The sequence below is a fragment of the Zea mays genome, chromosome 5, assembly GCF_902167145.1.
Source record: "Zea mays cultivar B73 chromosome 5, Zm-B73-REFERENCE-NAM-5.0, whole genome shotgun sequence".
NCBI classification, from domain to species: domain Eukaryota; kingdom Viridiplantae; phylum Streptophyta; class Magnoliopsida; order Poales; family Poaceae; genus Zea; species Zea mays.
Window position 1 is genome coordinate 131,524,209 of NC_050100.1, and position 18,246 is coordinate 131,542,454.

Below are 18,246 nucleotides of genomic sequence, written 5' to 3' on the forward strand. Positions count from 1 at the left end.
TAAGGTGCGAGCAAGGAGCACGAGTCCAGCCATACAACCACGACAAGAAAACTCACAGCATGGCATCCAGGAATCCAGGTTATTCCTCACCTACTCGTCGTTCATTGATTATTATATGTCTTCTCTTTGAATTATCGTAACATTAGGGAGAAATATAACAAACTCAGCTAAAAGAAGAGAGGAGTCAACGTGAGGACTTGGAGGCGAGTATGGTGGGGATGTTTCAGTACATGCAGAGCCTTGGTGCCGCATCAGGTTTTGCTCCACCACCTTCGTTGTTCCCTTTAGCTGACCCTTCTCAATTCTCTACTCCTGTGAGTATCAAAATTTTAGTCTTGTAGGATATATATTCATCTGGTCTCACAAATGCAATCTCTTCACTATGCAGGGACATTCGGCAGCATCAAACAACCCTCATGGATTGCCTAGTCCTTCGTCGAACTAGTCCAACCGCCCACCTCGCTGATGTTTGTGAAAAACTTATGTGAGAAATTTGGTCTGAACTTTGTCTAAACTTGGTCTAAACTTATGTTTGTGAAAATTTTATGTTTGTGAGTTGCTAATACATATATTTGTGAAGAAACTTATGAGATTTGTGATCTTTGTGAGATATGTGGTGTGTATGATGTATGTGGTGATTCTGTGATATATGTGATGTATATGTGATGCTTATGTGATATATCTTTTGTTTGTTTGGATGGAATAGCAAAACAATTAAAAAGGGGGTTTCTGGTCATTTTGTCGAGTGTTACACTCGGCAAAGAGTGCATTTGCCAAGTGCACTAACCATAGCACTCGGCAAAGAGAGCACACTTGGTAACCAGTAAAGCTTCTTTGTCGAGTGTTGTAGTCCTGGCACTCGGCAAAGAAGCTCCCTTTGTCGAGTGCCTCCCAGCGCTCTCGGCAAAGGGACCCACTGGTGCTCCCTTTGTCGAGTCCTAGGTAGGCAGACACTCGGCAAAGAAGCTCCCTTTATTGAGTACCAGCTTGTGGCTCTCAGCCCATGCTACCGTCGAGGCCCATTGTAGCTTTCTTTGCCAAGTGCTAGGCCAGCAGGCACTCGGCAAAGGCTCCCTCTTTGTCGAGTGTCGGTGAATACACTCAAAAAAGTCTACGTCAGTGTCACTTGTCGCCATCACGATGACTTTTCTTTGCTGAGCACCAGTGGCACTCAACAAAGACTTTGGTGAGTATCTGACATAAAGTACTTGGCAAAGAGGCCATTGCCGATGTACAATTCACAGGAGACCTCTTTGTCGAGTGTCACACTCGACAAAGAGTTTGCCGAGTGTTTTATAGGCTTTGTCGAGTGCTTGCGGGACTCAGCAAAGAACCTGATTCCGGTAGTGCGTGCTCTTGTTTCCAAGTTTTTAGATACTATGAGTAGGGAGTTTGAGATGAGCATGATGAGCGAGATGAACTTCTTTCTTGGGTTGCAAATCAAGCAGAACCAACATGGGACCTTTGTGCATGAAGGCAAGTATACAAAGGACGTCCTAAAGAAGTTCTACATGGGCAAGGCCAAGCCTCTTTCGATGTCCATGTCCACCATCACGGTGTTGGATGCTGATAAGGACAACGAGCTCATGGACCCTACTATACCTGACTGCGACGAGGCCGGATATAAACTTTGCAGTGTGTCTATGCGCTCGCTTCTAGGCTTCCCACGCACTTCTCACAGATAGGATGTCAAACAGATTATGAGGTACTTGTGTTTCACTCCTGAGTTTGGTTTATGGTATTCCTGTTCTTCCATTATATCTTTGTGTGGTTATTCAGATGCTGATTTTGTGGGATGTCGCTTGGAGCGCAAGTCTACTTTTTGGACTTGTCAGTTTTTGGGGACTTTCTTGGTTTCCTAGTCTTCGCGCAAACAATCTAGCGTTGCCAGTCTGTCATAGAGGCTGAGTATGTTGATGTCGCTAGCTATTGCTCGTAGTTGCTTTGGATGATGGCCACATAACGTGATTTTGGTTTGGATATTCATCATGTGCCTCTACTTTGCGATAGCACGAATGCCATAAGTGTTGCTAAGAATCCTGTGCTGCATGCGAAGACCAAGAACATTGATGTTCGCTTTCACTTTCTTCCTGATCATTATGAGAAAGGCGACATCGATCTACACCACGTTGATACCCACAGGCAGCTTGCTGACATTTTGACCAAACCCCTCGATCAATCCACTTTTGTTCATTTGCGAGGGGAATTGCGTGTTTGCTTCCCTTTTTGACTGAGGGCTCCCATTCTAGTTTTTTCTTCTTTTCCTCTGCTTTTCATGTAGATTTTATTCTTTCTTTCCTGATTCTTTTATTATATCTGCATCTCTTGTAGCATTTTGAGCTTCACTTGTATAACTGCTAGAATGTGACTATGCTCCTAGTAGTATGTTCTTTGTGTACATGATGATGCTATGGCATGCTTAGCCTCTTCTTGTTCATATTGATACAATATTGTTGAGCTAAGCTTGTTTTCATAACTATGAACTTTACTATTTCTTGTTGAATCCAAAAATTGTTCACCATTAAGATTGGAACCTAGCATGTATATGATGTGTTGTTTGCTGTCACTAGTATGCTAGGTGGCTATGTCTCATGCCTTGAGTCATTCACTGTCTTGATTCATTAATTTTGTACTTAAATCAAAATCAAGATAAGTGAAAATTTAGAAAGATCGAGATGGGTTTGCATTTGTAACCACATCACTGTATCGAGGCTGCTTCTAATTGCACTTTTAGATGAACTTGAGTAGGTGTCACACCCAAATTTAAGGACAAATCCAGATGCATCTCACATGCGTGCAAGGATCAAGTCTCACACATATGGCGACTCAGTGTACAAAAAACAATGACACGTCTTTATTACTTAATACAATTTCTGTACAAAATAACTAATTAAGTTACACCATATGACAACAATGATCCTCCACAACCATAATTGACTCGGAGACTACGACCTAGACCTCTCTAAACTCTTCATAACAATCTTCTTCCAGTGGTACCTATTCTTGACCTAGTGTGATTATAGCAAGGGTGAGCTCCCATACGGTCATCGTTCAACAAGTGTGGGGAAAAGTTTAGTGTAAGGCTTACCAAGAAATGGGGTTAAGGCTGAGCATATATTTTAATTTTGTTTGTGTAACACCCTAAAACCCTATTTTTGGGATCTAGAGAAAACAATTCATCTCAGGAACTAAATACAAATGTTTTCTAAAAAAATGGGAGAAAAGAATCATAGTAAGGCTAGAGGTACCTTTTTGAATAAACTATAGAGATAAAATACTTGTAAAGAAAAATATCCAACCTAAGGTAATTTTTTATATTGGACCTTACTTTTCACAAAATAAATATATATAATGAATCTTTTTGTTCTTCTAAATTAAACTTTTTAGCTTTGATCACACATTCAAAATTATTTGTGTATTGCATATGTGAACTAATACTTAGATAAATAAATTGGCAAATTTTATACTGGTATTTTTGTTGTGCATTAAAAACCTAAATTTAAAATATCAACTACAGATTTGAACTCAATTTTGAAATTGGATAGCAAATAAAAATAAAAAAAATAAAAGAGGGGGAGTTGATAGTCGCCTAGAGGGGGGGGGGGGGGTGAATAGGGCGAATCTGAAATTTACAAATATAAACACAACTACAAGCCGGGTTAGCGTTAGAAATATAAACGAGTCCGCGAGAGAGGGCGCAAAACAAATCGCAAGCAAATAAGAGTGTGACACGCGGATTTGTTTTACCGAGGTTCGGTTCTCGCAAACCTACTCCCCGTTGAGGAGGCCACTAAGGCCGGGTCTTTTTCAACCCTTTCCCTCTCTCAAACGATCCCACGGATCGAGTGAGCTTTCTCTTCTTCTCAATCAACCGGGAACAAAACTTCCCCGCAAGGGCCACCACACAATTGGTGCCTCTTGCCTTGGTTACAATTGAGTATGATCACAAGAATAAATGAGAAAGAAAAGAATGCGATCCAAGCGCAAGAGCTCGAAAGAACACAAGCAAATCACTCTCGCTAGTCACTAAGGGCTTGAGTGGAATTGGAGAGGATTTGATCTATTTGGTGTGTCTAGATTTGAATGCTAGAGCTCTTGTAGTAGTTGAGAAGAGGAAAACTTGGATGGCAATGAATGTGGGGTGGTTGGGGTATTTATAGCCCCAACCACCAAAAGTGACCGTTGCTGGCAGCCTCTGTTCGATGGCGCACCGGACAGTCCGGTGCACACCGGACAGTCCGGTGCCTCTGCCACGTCACCATTGCCGTTGGATTCTGACCGTTGAAGCTTCTGACTTGTGGGCCTGCCGAGGTGTCCGGTGCACACCGGACATGCACTGTTTGATGTCCGGTGCACCGGTATGGGCAGCCCTGACGTCTGCGCGCGCTGCGCGCGCATTTAATGCTCCGCAGGGAGCCGTTGGCGCCGCAGAGAGCCGTTGCTCCGCTGGCACACCGGACAGTCCGGTGCACACCGGACAGTCCGGTGAATTATAGCGGAGCGGCTGTCGTGAAAACCCGAGGATGACGAGTTCCGGAGGCCGCGGTTCGTTGGCGCACCGGACATGTCCGGTGCACACCGGACAGTCCGGTGAATTATAGCGCGCCGGCCTCCGCGAATTCCCGAGGGCGAAGGGTTGAAGTCGAAGTCCTCTGGCGAAGGGTAGAAAACGAAGTCTACGGGCGCACCGGACAGTCCGGTGCCTCCAGCCAGAGGTGCCCTCGGTTGCCTTATTGCTCCTTTGTTGAATCCAACACTTGGTCTTTTTATTGGCTAGATGTGAACCTTTTGCACCTGTATAACTTATACACTAGAGCAAACTAGTCAGTCCAATATTTGTGTTGGGCAATTCAACCACCAAAATTATTTAGGAACTAGGTGTAAGCCTAATTCCCTTTCAATCTCCCCCTTTTTGGTGATTGATGCCAACACAAACCAAAGCAAATATAGAAGTGCGTAATTGAACTAGTTTACATAATGTAAGTGCAAAGGTTACTTGGAATTGAGCCAATATAAACACTCATATGATGCGCATGGATTGTTTTCTTTGTTTTTGACATATTGGACCACATTTGCACCAAGGGTTTTGTTTTTGCAAATTCTTTTCAAAGTCATTTTGCAAGATAGTCAAAGGTAAATGAATAAGAGTTTGTAAAGCATTTTCAAGATTTGAAATTTTCTCCCCCTGTTTCAAATGCTTTTCCTTTGACTAGACAAAACTCCCCCTAAAAGAGATCCACCTCTTAGTGTTCAAGAGGGTTTTGATATACCATTTTTGAGATACTACTTTCTCCCCCTTTTGAACACAATAGGATACCAAATGATAAATACTTTTGGAAAGCACTAAGTTTTTGAAGTTGGTGGTGGTGGTGCGGTCCTTTTGCTTTGAGCTCATTTCTCCCCCTTTTTGGCATGAATCGCCAAAAACGGAATCATTAGAGCCCTTGAAGTAAGTTCCTCCTCTTTGGTCATAAATGAATGAGTTAAGATTATACCAAAGACGAAATCCGGTCCTTTTGCGTTTGAGCTTTTACTCTCTCCCCCAAGGATGAAGTCCTTTTCCTTGATGCTCATTTCTCCCCCAAAGAAGAGAGAGTTGCTCGGAGTGGTGGCGAAGTATGAGTTACGGAGTGGAAGCCTTTTTCTTCGCCGAAGACTCCAATTCCCTTTCAATATACCTATGACTTGGTTTGAAATAGACTTGAAAACACATTAGTCATAGCATATAAAAGAGATATGATCAAAGGTATTCAAATGAGCTATGTGTGCAAGCTTTAGCAAAAGAAATTTCTAGAATCAAGAATATTGAGCTCATGCCTAAGTCTGGTAAAAGATTGTTCATCAAGTGGCTTGGTAAAGATATCGGCTAATTGATCTTTAGTATTAATGTAAGAAATCTCGATATCCCCCTTTTGTTGGTGATCCCTAAGAAAATGATACCGAATGGCTATGTGCTTAGTGCGGCTATGCTCGACGGGATTGTCGGCCATTTTAATTGCACTCTCATTATCACATAGCAAAGGGACTTTGGTTAATTTGTAACCGTAGTCCCGCAGGGTTTGCCTCATCCAAAGCAATTGCGCGCAACAATGTCCTGCGGCAATGTACTCGGCTTCGGCGGTGGAAAGAGCGACCGAATTTTGCTTCTTTGAAGCCCAAGACACCAAGGATCTTCCCAAGAACTGGCAAGTCCCCGATGTGCTCTTCCTATTGATTTTGCACCCCGCCCAATCGGCATCCGAATAACCAAGTAAATCAAATGTGGATCCCCGAGGGTACCAAAGCCCAAACTTAGGGGTATAAGCCAAATATCTCAAGATTTGTTTTACGGCCGTAAGGTGGGATTCCTTAGGGTCGGATTGGAATCTTGCACACATGCAAACGGAAAGCATAATGTCCGGTCGAGATGCACATAAATAAAGCAATGAACCAATCATCGACCGGTATACCTTTTGATCCACGGACTTACCTCCTGTGTCGAGGTCGAGATGCCCATTAGTTCCCATGGGTGTCTTGATGGGTTTGGCATCCTTCATCCCAAACTTAGCAAGAATGTCTTGAGTGTACTTCGTTTGGCTAATGAAGGTGCCCTCTTGGAGTTGCTTGACTTGGAATCCTAGAAAATACTTCAACTCCCCCATCATCGACATCTCGAATTTCTGTGTCATGATCCTACTAAACTCTTCACATGTAGACTCGTTAGTAGACCCAAATATAATATCGTCAACATAAATTTGGCATACAAACAAGTCATTTTCAAGAGTTTTAGTAAAGAGTGTAGGATCGGCCTTGCCGACTTTGAAGCCATTAGCAATAAGGAAATCTCTAAGGCATTCATACCATGCTCTTGGGGCTTGCTTGAGCCCATAAAGCGCCTTAGAGAGCCTATAGACATGATTAGGATACTCACTGTCTTCAAAGCCGGGAGGTTGCTCAACATAGACCTCTTCCTTGATCGGTCCATTGAGGAAGGCACTTTTCACGTCCATTTGATAGAGCTTAAAGCCATGGTAAGTAGCATAGGCCAATAATATGCGAATTGACTCAAGCCTAGCTACGGGTGCATAGGTTTCACCGAAATCCAAACCTTCGACTTGTGAATACCCTTTGGCTACGAGTCGAGCTTTGTTCCTTGTCACCACACCATGCTCATCTTGCTTGTTGCGGAAGACCCATTTGGTTCCTACAACATTTTGGTTAGGACGTGGAACTAAATGCCATACCTCATTCCTTGTGAAATTGTTGAGCTCCTCTTGCATCGCCACTACCCAATCCGAATCTTGAAGTGCTTCCTCTACCCTGTGTGGCTCAATAGAGGAAACAAAAGAGTAATGTTCACAGAAATGAGCAACACGAGATCTAGTGGTTACCCCCTTATGAATATCGCCAAGGATGGTGTCGACGGGGTGATCTCGTTGTATTGCTTGGTGGACTCTTGGGTGTGGCGGTCTTGGTTCTTCCTCATCCTCCTTTTCTTGATCATTTGTATCTCCCCCTTGATCATTGCTATCATCTTGAGGTGGCTTGTCTTCTTGATTTTGCTCTTCATCATTTTGAGCCTCATCCTCATTTTGAGTTGGTGGAGATGCTTGCATGGAGGAGGATGGTTGATCTTGTGTACTTGGAGGCTCTTCGGATTCCTTAGGACACACATCCCCGATGGACATGTTCCTTAGCGCGATGCATGGAGCCTGTTCTTCACCTATCTCATCAAGATCAACTTGCTCTACTTGAGAGCCGTTAGTTTCATCAAACACAACGTCACAAGAGACTTCAACTAGTCCAGTGGACTTGTTAAAGATCCTATATGCCCTTGTGTTTGAGTCATAACCAAGTAAAAAGCCTTCTACAGTTTTAGGAGCAAATTTAGATTTTCTACCTCTTTTAATAAGAATGAAGCATTTGCTACCAAAAACTCTAAAATATGAAATGTTGGGCTTTTTACCGGTTAGGAGTTCATATGATGTCTTCTTGAGGATTCGGTGAAGATATAACCGGTTGATGGCGTAGCAGGCGGTGTTGACCGCTTCGGCCCAAAACCGGTCCGGTGTCTTGTACTCATCAAGCATGGTTCTTGCCATGTCCAATAGAGTTCGATTCTTCCTCTCCACTACACCATTTTGTTGTGGCGTGTAGGGAGAGGAGAACTCATGCTTGATGCCCTCCTCCTCAAGGAAGCCTTCAATTTGAGAGTTCTTGAACTCCGTCCCGTTGTCGCTTCTTATTTTCTTGATCCTTAAGCCGAACTCATTTTGAGCTCGTCTCAAGAATCCCTTTAAGGTCTCTTGGGTTTGAGATTTTTCCTGTAAAAAGAATACCCAAGTGAAGCGAGAATAATCATCCACAATAACAAGACAATACTTACTCCCGCCGATGCTTATGTAAGCAATCGGGCCGAATAGGTCCATGTGGAGTAGCTCAAGCGGCCTGTCGGTCGTCATGATGTTTTTGTGTGGATGATGGATGCCAACTTGCTTCCCGGCTTGACATGCGCTACAAATCCTGTCTTTCTCAAAATGAACATTGGTTAGTCCTAAAATGTGTTCTCCCTTTAGAAGCTTATGAAGATTCTTCATTCCAACATGGGCTAGTCGGCGATGCCATAGCCAACCCATATTAGTCTTAGCAACTAAGCAAGTGTCGAGTTCAGCTCTATCAAAATCTACCAAGTATAGCTGACCCTCTAGCACTCCTTTAAACGCTATTGAATCATCACTTCTTCTAAAGACAGTAACACCAACATCAGTAAATAGACAGTTGTAGCCCATTTGACATAACTGGGATACGGAAAGCAAATTATAATCTAAAGAATCTACGAGAAAAACATTAGAAATGGAATGGTCAGGGGATATAGCAATTTTACCCAAACCTTTGACCAAACCTTGGTTTCCATCCCCGAATGTAATCGCTCGTTGGGGATCTTTGTTTTTCTCATAGGAGGAGAACATCCTTTTCTCCCCTGTCATATGGTTTGTGCACCCGCTGTCGAGTATCCAACTTGAGCCCCCGGATGCATAAACCTACAAAACAAGTTTAGTTCTTTGTTTTAGGTACCCAAACGGTTTTGGGTCCTTTCGCATTAGATACAAGAACTTTGGGTACCCAAACACAAGTCTTGGAGCCCTTGTGTTTGCCCCCAGCAATTTTGGCAACTACTTTGCCGGATTTGCTAGTTAAAACATAAGATGCATCAAAAGTTTTAAATGAAACAATATGATCATTTGATGCATTAGTGGTTTTCTTTCTAGGCAACTTGGCATGGGTTGGTTGCCTAGATCTAGATGTCTCACCCTTATACATGAAAGCATGATTAGGGCCAGAGTGAGACTTCCTAGAATGAATTTTCCTAATCTTGCTCTCAGGATAGCCGGCAGGGTACAAAATGTATCCTTCGTTATCCTGAGACATGGGAGCCTTGCCCTTAACAAAGTTAGACAAGTTTTTAGGAGGGGCATTAATTTTGACATTGTCTCCCCTTTGGAAGCCAATGCCGTCCTTAATGCCCGGGCGTCTCCCATTATTGAGCATGCTTCTAGCAAATTTAAATTTTTCATTTTCTAAGTCATGCTCACTAATCTTAGCATTAAGTTGTGCTATGTGATCATTTTGTTTTTTAATTAAGGCTAAGTGATCATGGATAGCATCAACATTAACATCTCTACATCTAGTACAAATGGATACATGCTCAACATTAGATGTAGAAGGTTTGCAAGATTTAAGTTCAACAACCTTAGCATGCAACAAATCATTTTTAGTTCTAAGGTCGGAAATAGTAGCATTGCAAACATCAAAATCTTTAGCCTTAGCAACTAGTTTCTCATTCTCATTTCTAAGGCTAACAATAGAGACATTTAATTCATCAATCCTAGCTAGTAAATCAACATTATCATTTCTAGGATCAATGCAAACATGAGAATCAACCTTAGCAATTAATTTAACATTTTCATTTCTAAGGTTGGCAATAGTGTCATGGCATATGCTTAGCTCACTAGATAATTTGTTACATTTTTCTACCTCTAGAGCATAAGCATTTTTAACCTTAACATGTTTCTTGTTTTCCTTGATTAGGAAGTCCTCTTGGGAGTCCAAGAGATCATCCTTTTCATGGATGGCACTAATTAACTCATTTAATTTTTCCTTTTGTTCTATGTTAAGGTTGGCAAAAAGGGTACGCAAGTTTTCCTCCTCATTTTTATCATCCTCATCACTAGATGTTTCATATTTATTGGAGGACCTTGATTTTACCTTCCTTTTGCCGTCCTTGGCCATGAGACACTTGTGGCCGATGTTGGGGAAGAGAAGGCCCTTGGTGACGGCGATGTTGGCGGCGTCCTCGTCGTCGGAGGAGTCGCTTGAGCTTTCGTCGGAGTCCCACTCCCGACAAACATGGGCATCGCCGCCCTTCTTCTTGTAGTATTTCTTCTTCTCCTTTCTTCTTCCCTTCTTGTCGTCGCCCCTGTCACTGTCACTAGACATAGGACATTTTGCAATGAAGTGACCGGGCTTACCACACTTGTAGCAAACCTTCTTGGAACGAGGTTTGTAGTCCTTCCCCTTCCGTTGCTTGAGGATTTGCCTAAAGCTTTTGATGATTAGGGCCATCTCCTCATTGTCGAGCTTGGAGGCGTCAATTGGTTGTCTACTTGGTGTAGACTCCTCCTTCTTCTCCTCTGTTGCCTTAAAGGCCACCGGTTGCGCCTCGGATGTGGAAGGCTCGTCAAGCTCGTTGATCTTCTTGGAGCCCTTAATCATGCATTCAAAACTAACAAAATTCCCGATGACTTCCTCGGGGGTCATTAGTGGATATCTTGGATTACCACGAATTAATTGAACTTGTGTGGGGTTAAGGAAAATAAGAGCTCTTAGAATAACCTTAACCACTTCGTGGTCATCCCATTTTGTACTCCCGAGGTTGCGCACTTGGTTCACCAAGGTCTTGAGCCGGTTGTACTTGTCTTGTGGCTCCTCCCCTTGGTGAAGACGGAAGCGACCGAGCTCCCCCTCGATCGTTTCCCGCTTGGTGATCTTGGTGAGTTCATCACCTTCGTGCGCCGTCTTGAGAAGATCCCAAATCTCTTTGGCGTTCTTCAACCCTTGTACTTTGTTGTATTCCTCCTTGCTTAGGGAGGCAAGGAGGATGGTTGCGGCTTGGGAGTTGAAGTGCTCGATTTGGGCCACTTCGTCCGTGTCATAGTCCTCATCCCCTATAGATGGTACCTGCACACCATACTCAACAACATCCCATATACTCTTGTGGAGAGAGGTTAGATGAAATCGCATTAAATTACTCCACATAGCATAATCTTCACCATTAAAAGTTGGTGGTTTACCTAATGGGACGGAAAGTAGAGGTGTATGTTTAGGAACACGAGGATAGCGTAGGGGAATCTTACTATACTTCTTACGCTCTTGGCGTTTAGAAGTGACGGACGCCGCGTCGGAGCCGGAGGTAGATGTCGATGAAGTGTCGGTCTCATAGTAGACTACCTTCCTCATCCTCTTGGGCTTGTCCCCACTCCGATGCGGCTTGTGAGAAGAAGATTTTTCCTTCTTCTCCTTGTGGTGAGAAGAGGGAGATCTTTTCTCCTTCCGCTTGGAGGAGTTCTTCTTCTTCTCCCTTCTCTTGGTGCGGGACTCTTCCGATGAAGTGCTCCCGTGGCTTGTAGTGGGCTTTTCGCCGGTCTCCATCTCCTTCTTGGCGTGATCTCCCGACATCACTTCGAGCGGTTAGGCTCTAATGAAGCACCGGGCTCTGATACCAATTGATAGTCGCCTAGAGGGGGGGGTGAATAGGGCGAATCTGAAATTTACAAATATAAACACAACTACAAGCCGGGTTAGCGTTAGAAATATAAACGAGTCCGCGAGAGAGGGCGCAAAACAAATCGCAAGCAAATAAGAGTGTGACACGCGGATTTGTTTTACCGAGGTTCGGTTCTCGCAAACCTACTCCCCGTTGAGGAGGCCACTAAGGCCGGGTCTTTTTCAACCCTTTCCCTCTCTCAAACGATCCCACGGATCGAGTGAGCTTTCTCTTCTTCTCAATCAACCGGGAACAAAACTTCCCCGCAAGGGCCACCACACAATTGGTACCTCTTGCCTTGGTTACAATTGAGTATGATCACAAGAATAAATGAGAAAGAAAAGAATGCGATCCAAGCGCAAGAGCTCGAAAGAACACAAGCAAATCACTCTCGCTAGTCACTAAGGGCTTGAGTGGAATTGGAGAGGATTTGATCTATTTGGTGTGTCTAGATTTGAATGCTAGAGCTCTTGTAGTAGTTGAGAAGAGGAAAACTTGGATGGCAATGAATGTGGGGTGGTTGGGGTATTTATAGCCCCAACCACCAAAAGTGACCGTTGCTGGCAGCCTCTGTTCGATGGCGCACCGGACAGTCCGGTGCACACCGGACAGTCCGGTGCCTCTGCCACGTCACCATTGCCGTTGGATTCTGACCGTTGAAGCTTCTGACTTGTGGGCCTGCCGAGGTGTCCGGTGCACACCGGACATGCACTGTTTGATGTCCGGTGCACCGGTATGGGCAGCCCTGACGTCTGCGCGCGCTGCGCGCGCATTTAATGCTCCGCAGGGAGCCGTTGGCGCCGCAGAGAGCCGTTGCTCCGCTGGCACACCGGACAGTCCGGTGCACACCGGACAGTCCGGTGAATTATAGCGGAGCGGCTGTCGTGAAAACCCGAGGATGACGAGTTCCGGAGGCCGCGGTTCGTTGGCGCACCGGACATGTCCGGTGCACACCGGACAGTCCGGTGAATTATAGCGCGCCGGCCTCCGCGAATTCCCGAGGGCGAAGGGTTGAAGTCGAAGTCCTCTGGCGAAGGGTAGAAAACGAAGTCTACGGGCGCACCGGACACTGTCCGGTGCACACCGGACAGTCCGGTGCCTCCAGCCAGAGGTGCCCTCGGTTGCCTTATTGCTCCTTTGTTGAATCCAACACTTGGTCTTTTTATTGGCTAGATGTGAACCTTTTGCACCTGTATAACTTATACACTAGAGCAAACTAGTCAGTCCAATATTTGTGTTGGGCAATTCAACCACCAAAATTATTTAGGAACTAGGTGTAAGCCTAATTCCCTTTCAGGAGTTAACGTGATGGGCCGGACAACTAGCCCATCTCGGCCCATTCCCGCGTTGGCCATCTCCACTTTCATCCCCCGCGCCAGCCCACCCGCGCGCCTGCTTCCGCTTCGGTCACCTACATGTGGGCCCATCTGTCGGGGATATCTTCTTCCTCCCGTCGATCCCAACGGAACGCGCGGAACTCGCCGCTTTGGTCAGTGCGGCCAATCAGGGCTGCCTCGGACTCTACCCTCACCGGAGTATAAAAGCGACCCCCCGCCACACCTTCCTCGGCCATTAATTCGAGCGTCACCAAGCCGGCTGGGAGGGTAGTAGAAGAAACTGGCCGCGTGGTATCCGCGGTCTGTTGCAACCAATCGAGTCGGCTGCTGCTCCTCCACCTCCTCGAGCTCGATCTTCTCAGAGTTATAAACTCGTACACCCCCTTGAATCCTCTAATCCAAGTCGGTGCCTCCTTACAGTTGGATAATGTCACCGTTGGCTGCATGGTCGTGCTCGCTGCAATGGTCGTGCCGTCAATTCGCTGCCGTCGGGCTGCCAGGGGGTACCAGGAAGATTCGTTGTGATGCTCGCGCGGTGCCCATGGCCTCACGGTGGCGGGATTGCACCCCGTATAGCCGGGATTGCTCGCCGTGCATCAAATTCATCACTGTACCGCACCGCACCGTGGACAGAGCTCATGTGTTCGTAATTCGAGGTAAGTGGACCTCCGCTGCATTCTCTTGGGTCTCCTCCATGTGTGGGCCCTGCCCTCGTTCGAAATCGGGTATCGGGTGGGGCAGTCCGCCTGCTCACCGGCGCTCCGCCGCTGGTGCGCGTGGTTCCGTCGTCTGCGGTTGGTGAGTGGGGAAAGGTGAGAGATGATGGACGGACCGTTGATACGGGTTTTGGCGACTAGGATTTGTCCGGGTGACCGCTTCAGCCGGACGCATTTCGGGGCGTTGATCTCCCATCGGGCGGTCAGCGGGTATCGCGCATCTCATTGAACCTGTGCCGTGGGATCGGGATCCAACAACCGTGATAACATACCCCTTCAAGATTTAATCAGGACCGTTGCTATCTGATCTGGCGGCCTAGAGGTAAGCATACCCCTTCGTCGTGTACTTCTTTCAAAAGAGACCCTGGGGTTTTACCTATTCAACCCGCCGTCCACCCTTATGCTGTTAATATTACGGATTGGTCCCGAACTTTATGAGTTAGACCCTAGGCTTCTACAAAATTGTGTGTGCAGTCCAGAACCTATAACAAATTCGAGATTAAATACAGAAAATGAATTTTTAGTATAAAAATAAATCCAGAAACTTATATAATTCATATTAAATTCATTTTAGCTCTAAATTAATTCATTCTAGAGACATTAATTTTGTTTTAATATTGTCTACCACTTAGTACCTCTGTTTAGCAATGAAACTTGAATTAAAATTGTTTATTTGAATTAATCTGTTCTAAGTACTCAATAACTCCATAAATTCATAACTCAATAACTGTAACTCCGTTTTGATCCATTCTAGTTGAATTAGTCTCACAATAATATTTGTTAACATCTAGTAACTTTGTTTTGTCATGAAATATAGGTTAAAATGTTGCACTTAGTTTATTCTATACGTAACCACGTGGATCTTCAGAAAATCATAACTTCATAACCGTAACCCCGAATTTTGTGGTTCTTGAACCCACGAACTTGTAGCGACGAGTAGATTATTATTATGCAATGTATTCTTATGTTTGGTGTGATGTTAATTTTGCCTATACCATGTTTGTCTGTATTGCTACGTTTAGCAGTGAGGACACGTGTCACCTGAAGAGCAAGTTGGTACCTGGGATCTCAAGTCCTAGGCAAGTTGTGCCCTTGATCACTTCTTTTCACCCAGTCATGTTCTGATTAATCATAATGATCTGCATAGGTTAATTTTGATGGGACCCAATAGGTTACCCCAGTTTGACTATCTTTATACCTTGATTACCACTGAACTTTTTGGGTAGTACATGCTATTGCTTTATGTGGTTTTGGGTATGAAGATACATTATTCATGATTATACCTTTATTATCAATTGTTATTTATTGTTCATGTTAAGATCATTATGTTAATTGGAACATGGAGAACCTCCCAGGAAAACAGTGCCACCACAAGGGTGGAATGGGACGCCCTTGGCTGACTAACTAGGAAAGCTAGTGGAGGATTACCTTACCCGAAAGGGGCAAGAACAGTAGGGGGGTGGTCAGTGTAGGGAGGTCCTCGGGTTGATTTTGCTGCGATGACGGTCAGGCGAAATATTCCTGCATTGGAGCTTCCTATAACTGTAGCGGGTTTTCTGAAGCTAGTGGAACTTTGTAAAGGCCTCATAGTGTTACCCTGCCTTGCCTCCTCGGTAGAGGTGTATGAGATTGGCCGTCTCTTGGCAGATGGGTAACATGACTTGTGGGTAAAGATGCGCAACCTATGCAGAGTGTAAAACTGGTATACTAGCCGTGCTCACGGTCATGAGCAGCTCGGACACTCACATGATTAATTTATGGAATTAAATTCAATTTGTCATATGCATTGCATCGCAAGTGATGTTGTTACTTTTGTTCTACTACTTAATTGGGTTGGTATTTACTTATACTTAGTAACTGCTAATAAAGTTTTGACCAACTTTAAAAGCAATGCTTAGCTCTAACCATCCTCTTTGGTAAGCCTTACACTTCACATGAGCTCCCACCTTTGGCGAGTTCATGCACATTATTCCCCGCAACTTGTTGAGCTATGAACGTGAGCTCACTCTTGCTGTCTCACCCCCCCTCCACAGGTCAAGAGCAGGTACCGCAGGATGAGGCGCATGGAGGATGCCGTGACGAGTTCGTGAGAGGTCTAGGCCGTCGTCTCCCAGTCAACTTTGGGTTGTTAGACCGTTGTCTCCTTATAATGTAATTATTTATTTATTTTGTACAGAACTCCTACTATATAGTAAAGATGTGACATTCGATCATGTGCCATGATTCATCATATGTGTGAGACTTAGTCCCATCACACCTGGTGATTATATTCGCGCCCGGGTCTTAGTGCCCCAAAATCTGGGTGTGACAGTTTGTCAAAATTTTATTTGCAATTACTAAGTATAAGTTTATACCACCCAAATAAACAAGAGATCATATATGATATTCCCACAATACAATGCAAATGCATGATATGTTAAATTTAATTCCATAATTTACTCATGTGAGGGTCTGTGCCGCTCATGACCGTGAGCATGACTGATATACCAGTTTTACTCTCTGTAGAGGTGGCACATCTTTACCCACAAGCTGTGTTTCCTTTTCTGCCTTGGGTTTTATGAACCCTTAAACACTTTCGAGGTGAGTTGGCGAGGGTACACTATGAGGCCTTTACAAAATTCCACTAGCATAAGAAAACCCGCTATGGTTTCAGGCAGAAGGAGGAAATATAGGAATCCCTCGTCCGAAAATCCATCGCAGCATGATCGACCTGAGAACCTCTCTATACCGGCAACTTTCTCACTCCCCGCTTGCCCCTTTCAGGAAAGGATTATCCCACACTAGCTTTCCTAATTAATTGGCTAAGGGCGTCCCATTTCACCCATGTGGTAGCACTGTTGTCTTGGGTGGTCGCTCCATGTTCCAATTAACAAAATGATCTTATCATGTATAACAATAAATCGAACAATAGTAATAAGGCATGATCATAATTCAAATATAATATTAATCCCAAAACTAGGTAGAGAAATAGCAGGACTACCCAATAATTCATATGTATGCAAGGTGTAGGGTAAACAAAATTAGGTAACCTATTAGGTACCATCAATTTAGCCTAACTATGCAACGATGATTAATAGAATCATAAATATTATTAGGTCAAAGAATGTTTTCAAGGACACAACATGACTTTTTTGGTGCAACACTAGTCACTTCTCAAAGTTGGACTTCAGGTTTCTCGTAACCTCACTTCTATTCATGGCAATACATATAGATAAGCAAATAATGAATATAAATAACATTACACCAAACATGGAAATGAACAACGGGTTAATTTGTATGTGTTTGGACTGATTTGCGGGTTCATATTAATTTACAAAATCTAGATATCCTTTGGACTTTGGGTTCATATTTTAGGAAAGACAAGGTTAATTTTGTAATGATTTGGACTAATCTGCAAGGAATCTTGTAACACCCCGTCCAATCCCGGACCGACGATACTTACTCCTGGCAGCTCGCTAGGATCATATATTGTCCCCACAGACCAACACGAGTCTTTTGTGCGCACTTTGTCCTCACTCATGCGCACCTGAGAAAACTTCCCGGTCGATCACCCATCCCAAATTGCTCTAAGCCAATCATGCTTAACTTGGAGGTTCTTTCGAGATAAGCTTTCGAAAAAGAAGATGCACCTTGTTGGTATACATACTCTATTAATTCTATTAAGCCTTGGGCTAGGATATCACCATCCTAGGGGGCCAGGATATCACAATCCACCCACCTTAGAAGACCGACATCCTCGTCGGTCAACCCCAATCTAGGAACCTCCCCTCTTAGCCACGTCTGTGTGTCTAGTGTCGTCATATGTCATGCCATGTGACCACTCCGGGCCCACATGTGCCATGAGTATCCTGGCCCCTAGGATGGTGATATCCTAGCCCAAGACTTAATAGAATTAATAGAGTATCCATACCAATAAGGTGCATATTCTTTTTCGAAAGCCTATCTCGAAAAAACCTCAATGTTAAACGTGCTTGGCTTGGAGCAATTTGGGATGGGTGACCGACGGGGAAGTTTTCTCGGGTGCGCATGAGTGAGGACAAAGTGCACATAAAAGACTCGTGTTGGTTTGTGGGGGACAATATATGATCCTAGAGAGATGCTAGGAATAAGTATCGCTGGTCCGGGTTTGGACTGGGTGTTACAAGTGGTATTAGAGCCGACTCTCGTGGTTTCACGGGCGTGTGTGGGTTAGGGGATTCGGGTATATGGCACATGGCGCATGTGGGCCCGAAGTGGTCACATGGCATGACTATGACGACACTAGACACACAGACGTGGCTATGAGGGGAGGTTCCTGGATTGGGGTAGACCGACGAGGACGTTGGTCTTCTAAGGGGTGGATTGTGATATCTTGGCCCGGTGGATGGTAATATCTTGGCCCAAGGTTTAA